The sequence below is a fragment of the Rattus norvegicus genome, chromosome 17 (genome assembly GCF_036323735.1).
Source record: "Rattus norvegicus strain BN/NHsdMcwi chromosome 17, GRCr8, whole genome shotgun sequence".
Taxonomy (NCBI): Eukaryota; Metazoa; Chordata; class Mammalia; order Rodentia; family Muridae; genus Rattus; species Rattus norvegicus.
In genome coordinates this window covers 76,860,447-76,866,446 of record NC_086035.1, presented here as the reverse complement: position 1 = coordinate 76,866,446, position 6,000 = coordinate 76,860,447, and the positions used below count along the sequence as shown (strand labels likewise).

Genomic DNA, 6,000 nt, shown 5'->3' with positions numbered 1-6,000 from the left:
ATCTAAGACCCAACTAGTCACAGGTGTTAAAGACTGCATGCTGAGGAAGGGCCAGGACTCAGCCTCCCTTCTCTGCCTCAATGCACACAGCACGCAGTCATGAGTGTCAGGTTTCACCAGCCTGGGAAAGAGAGAGTAACAACAGCGCACAGTTGCCAGCTTTAGTAATTCTAGTTCCTGGAAACAAGGACAGAAGCCTTTTAGTTACTCGCACACCCAAACCTTTGCAGCTTCTATTGAATAAATCATTTAACTGTCAGCAAATTATAGTGTTGGGAAGTTTACATCATCCCTTAATGGAAGTCCGTGGAGATTAAAACTCTTGACACACAAAAAAGAAAGCTGACCTAGAGAAAGATGGGCCAGAGATGAACATTGAACACATTTTTAGGCAGCAAAAGGCTCGCACACGGTAGCCTACTTAAAGTCGTGCTGATCTGAACACTTGGCCTGGAGATTGGCTGTGTGACCTTGTGTCAGGAACAGCGCCACTCTATTGACAGACTCATTGTGCGCACACTAGCAAGCATTCGCTCGTGCAGGGGACAACTCCACGAAGCAGGTACGCTTTCCCTCTCACTTCACGGATGGAGATGACTCCAAGAGAAACCCAAGTGCAGTAGGCAACGTCTGAAGGCTGGCAAGCAGATGGGCCAGCTGCAAAAGGCGCCCTGCTCAGTCGCCCGCCCCCAGGTGTCAGACACAGCATTGGTCCAAGCCCATGCGTAGTTCTGGAGCCATCTCCCGGCGCTGCCGAGTCCGCGGACACCCTCTTCCTGCAGAGGGGCTTGGGCAAGTCGGCCTCCCCCTGCAGCCCGGCGGGAGCGCGCCGGGCGGGAGCGCGGGAGCAGCGCACGTGCCGCCGGGAAGGCAGGGGCTGCCCGCCCGCGCCAAGATGGCGGCGGCCGCGGCCGCAGCGGCGACTGTTGGCGGCCGGTGAGGCGGGCGGGGCCGGCGGCGCGGAGGCGGGGTCCCGGGCGAGCCGCCCTGGGGAAGGCGGGGGCCGTTTCCATAGCGGCCGCGGCAGGAGGTGTCGCGCCGGGGAACTTCCTGGTTCCCGGGCTCGGCTTTGCCGGGAGCCTCCTGGAAGGGAAACAATGGGGCGGAGGGCACTGCGGTAGCCGCCGCCGCCGCCGCCGCCGCCGCGCCGGACCCTGTCGGCCTCCCGCGACTGGCCGCCGTCGCCGCTGCTGGGACCGTTTGGAGGTAACTTCTTTTTCTCTTCAGCCGTTGCTAGAGGGGCTGGCGGGGTCTAAAGGCGAGGGGGCTAGGACTGAATTGGCTCTGGGCAGCCGGCCGCCGCCATTCCCAGCCCCGGGCAGAGGACACGCTGCGGCGGCGCGGCCTGGACGGAGCCAGCTCCCGTGGAGTCCGCGCGCCTTGTTGCGCGCGCGCGTGGGGGGGTATGCGGTGTGATTGACAGGCGGGCGGGCGCGCGCGGGCGAGCCGGGGGGACCCGGAGGGCCCGGCGCTGCGTGCAGACCCCCGGGGAGGCAGAACGCTTTGGCCGCCTTCCTCCTCCTCAACCCCGCCACCCCGCGTGCAAGTTTCGGTCCCCGGGGAGACGTGTCTCCCTCGCAAGTTTCAGTTGCGTCCTGCCGGAGCGCGAGTGGGCAGGACCCAGGCAAACTTCGCCGGCTGAAAAAGATTGCCTGGATGTCACAAGAACTTTGGAGCAGCCCCGGGGAGGATGGGCGCGAGGGAGGGAGCTGGAAAGCCTAGCAATCGGTGCGCCCTTGCAAAGTTTTGCTGGAGAGTTTGGAGCTCCGGGGAGGCGGCGTTTCGGGGTGGGCTGGGGTGGGGGTGGGGGGTGGGGGATGAGCACCGTAGGTCGCAGGTGTCTTAATGCCAGCGAATGGGAGAAGTCTTAACTCCGTGATGGGACGTTCATGTTTGTTGAGCATCGGGATCTCTGCTTTTTCTAGACACACTCCATTTAATCGACAGATACTTTAAATCAGCGTACAAGGTGTTAGCTAACATCACGGCATTTTCGAATAAAGATGCGTTGGTAGACTCTTCTGTTCACTCATTTCCTCACCCCAGATGATTTTTTTTTAAGACTAATATGCGTTGTGCCTTATGGATTGGAAAGGCTTGGTGAAGTGGGGGCAATACTGCGACACGAATGGAAGAAGTTGTAAGGACAGTGTCTAAGTATTCTTGCTGGAATAATTTAGTCGTGGATCTCCTTCGTCCCTTTGTCCCTTCCTTCCTTTTCTTTCTCCCTATATAATTAGATCTATGAGACAGCTGTTTCATAGCTCAGAAAAGTTTCACAGTACAGTTGAGATGACCCGTGCCCAATTCTCTCCCATACTGAATCTCTGGGAGTTTTGTCGGTGCTGGTGGTAACTAGGGCAGAGTTTTAAATTGTTTTCCCTTTCTTGAAGTCGCCTTAATAATCAGTAAACTGGCCTAAAATGAACAGTGTCTCCTTGCGCATCTCGCCAGGACCCCACAATTAACAAAATAGTTTCTAGTTTGCCATAATTTTATAGGGGAAATTGTAAGTGTGCCGCCCCTCTCGTTCACTCCTTAGTTTGTACTCTCCTCAGGCCATTAAGCCTGATGGAAAAGGAAATGATACTAATAACAATGTGAATTGACTTGTAAGGGGAATACAGAGCCCTAATTGCAGGGACAGGTGCCCTTAGTTGAACAATGGGGCAGTCTCACAAAGGTATTCAAGAAGTGTCCTTTGTCTAACTTTCAGAGTTTGGGTCCTGAGCCTTAGTGCTGCTTGCCACTCACTTTTTAAGCAGACTGGACAGCTTGGGTTGTCCTTAGTTCTGTGAGTATAATTCATCAGCACCCTTTTGCCTTAAAAAAAAAAAATATATATATATATATATATGTATATATATATATGTGTGTGTGTGTGTGTGTGTATACATATACATATGTGTATATATTAATACTTTTTCTTTCATTGGATTTTTTAAATTTACATTTCAAATGTAAACCCTTTCCTGGTTTACCTTCCAGAAACCACTATCCCATCCCCCCACCCCCTGCTTCTATAAGGGTGCTCCCTTACCCACCTACCCACTCCCTCCCACCTCCCCACCCTGACATTCCCCTACACTGGGGCATCAAGCCTTGACAGGACCAAGGGCTTCTCCTCCCATTGATGACTGACAAGGCCAAAAAAATATATTTTAAGATTTGTTATTTTATGTGTACGAGTGTGGCCTGCATTTATGCGTATGCGCCACCCGAGTGCCTGTTGCTCTCAGAGGTCAGAAGAGGGTGTCAGATCGCCTGGAACTGGAGTTCCAGATGGTTGTGGGCCGTCATGTAAAGCAAACCTGAGTTCTCTGGAAGAGCAGCAAGTGTTCCTAACCACTGAACCGTCTCTCCAGCTCGCCATTACTCCCTTTCAGGTGTTTTGTTGTGCAGGTAACCCTTAGTGAGGACAACTGGTCTGGTTAAACAGGTACCTAAGGAGAAGTGTCAGACTTGGTGTTGGGCGGATATTGACTGATCGTCTCCATGCCCTGTGTGGGAGCCAGCAGATCCAGTCTGGGTCTCCAGGGCCAGGCAGTTTGCTGTGGCCTAGCTTTTCCATCCTGCTGAATTATTGATACGTTTTGTAGCCAGGAAGCATGGGTGGAAGAAGCCAGTGAGTTCAACCTTTTAGCAAATTGAGAACAAAATGATTCTGGTTGAGAGACTGAGGAACGTTAGGAAGGCAAAGAATTTAGAATACTAAAACTTTGAGAGTTGCTACTTCAGGTGGAGAGGAGGAGACTTTTTCTGGCTCTGAGTTTAATTCTACTTTAACCATCCTTGTTTTGTAACTGGTGCAATTCAGAATAATTACCACAGACTTACAGTTTGCCCCTCCAGTGTAATTTGTGAGAAGCATTCTCCATTTACAGATGTGATCTAATTATATATTAGAGAATCATTTTCCCCTCTAAAAGGTTTCTACCATTTTTTGCAATTAACCTAAGAATCACAATTTGAAGAGAGTCTGACCTGTAGCATACTCCTACATAGCATACAGGGATTAGAGGGTGTGGGAATTAGAGGCACAGAGGCCATTCCCGGCTGGCTAGGATCATCTACAAGCTCTCTCACCTCAGGACTCAATTCTTCAAAGCTTATTTCTTTATAAAATTGGGATATTTGAGGGCGAGGGGAAAGGGTGTACACAGTACAGAGTGAGGGTGACTGATGTGGAGGTCACAGGAGAGCGTTCCCCACATGGCCCGTGTGCACCGCCACTGCTGGAAGAGAAGCTCCTGAACCATTCTCTCATCTGCTTCCTACTCATCCCAGAGGGTGAGTCAGTCTGCTTGATCCTCACGGCCACACAAGACCTGGGAGGGACGGTTCACTGCAGTGTCTGCTTCTAGAGCTCTTGGGTTACTGTTAGTTTCTATAGCTGTAAAACTCGAACTAAATGCTGAGTAAGACAGGCTTTGTTCTTCCCAGAATCAAGATTGTAGTCATTGCTGATTATTGATTTAGTGAGGTTCTGTTTTCCCTCGTTGACTTAGACTACCTTATTTAAACATGCCCTGTCTTCACAAAACTCTGGGAGCCGGCTACCCTAAGGGAAAATGTCTAGGGTTGGGGTTGTTTCATTGGCTCCCAGCACGATCAAGATGGACTCTGGAGCTTGGTGTCTCCCTGAGTGGTTCGGCGGCACAGAGATGACTTAGTTACCTGGTGGCAGAGGTACACCTTGGGCCCTGGTGACACTTAATGAGTGTAGCAGAAGGTGCGTATTCCACCCCCGGAAGCTCTCTTCCACTTGTTGAATTAAGAAACAGATAGTGCTCGAGGGCAGCAGCAGACTGTCGTCCAGACGCTCAGTGTATTAATTTATGTTACCACGTTACTGGGGTGGGGGTGGGAATGTCCCTGCTTCACTGCAGCAGCCTTGCAGGATCCATGCACCACCTGCTCCCCGGGAGCTGCTGGCTTCTTCACTTGGTCGGTTTTCCAGCAGTTTAATTTATCAGTATGAATGGAGTAAGATAAGACGAAGTGAAATAAAAATCACAAAAGAAAAACATTGAATTGGTGTGGAGGATGGTTTAGAAATCTGTCTTACCTGAGCAGTTTAATCTTAAAATTCTTTATCGGTTCGCCTTGAGTTCCTAAAAATGACATTTTCTTCCTTCCTTCCTTCCTTCCTTCCTTCCTTCCTTCCTTCCTTTCCTCTTTCTCTCTCTTTCTTTTTTTCTGTTTCTTTCTTTGTTTCTTTCTTTCTTCTTTCTTTTTGTTTCAATTTGGGATTATAGTTTTACTACTCTCAGTGTTTACCTGAATTTTGCTGTGTTATTCTATTATTACTGTTTTGTGCGTGGGTGCACACTTATGCAGGAGGGGTGGCACGTGATTGAATGTGGCCCATGTGCTCCCCAGAGTTGAACCTTGTGTGCCTTTCCTAGGAACTGCCCTCCTCGTGTTTTGGTAGAGAGACTCTGACCTGGCCTTGCTGATTAGGCGAGGGCCGCTAGCCTGTGAGCTTCAGGAACCCTCCTGTCCCCCTCCCTAGTTTTCTTCCAAGCTGTCCTTCCTTTTGGGGTTTGTTTTGTTGAGGTCTTAATTGAGATCAAGGGGATGGATGGTTCACTTGGTCTCTCTGACACTGTGGCACTTTGCCTTTTAGTGTTCAGGGCTGCCTAAGTACAGTGCAGCCTCTCAGGTACCTGTTTTGGTCAGCATCAGTGTCCTGGGATAAAAAAGCCCAAGGGTGCCACACTCTCTAGTTGGGATTCTTAATCTCTTGGATGGTGATTGCTCACTCGTTAGTATCTTGTTAGTTCTTGAATATACCCTTTAAAAAGGTTGTATCGTTTGCATCCAACAATGTGTACTAGTCTTAGATGTATATCCCTACGAATTTCTATAATATAATTAACTCAGTTCAATCTATAGAGTATATCTGGTGCCCCTGAGGCTTATTACAATTGTTTTCCCTCAGTGCTGTCTTCCTATTTTGAATTTATCCAGGATTTAACTTTCTGTCACCATAGGTTA

The 6,000-nt window shown here is 50.0% G+C and overlaps 1 protein-coding gene across 2 annotated transcripts in view; it reads left to right on the top strand.

The window, feature by feature from the left end:
• The first annotated feature begins 493 nt into the window (after positions 1-493).
• Usp6nl (USP6 N-terminal like) overlaps positions 494-6,000 on the top strand; it is a 128,084-nt gene continuing 122,577 nt past the window's right edge. Inside the window, exon 1 of one of the 2 annotated variants that reach the window (XM_006254233.4) lies at positions 494-562. The gene's annotated coding sequence lies outside the window, so the exon portion shown is untranslated. Of the gene's footprint in view, positions 563-1,073; positions 1,207-6,000 lie in introns of those variants that run through there. The other variant, NM_001106120.1, reaches the window with a different exon arrangement.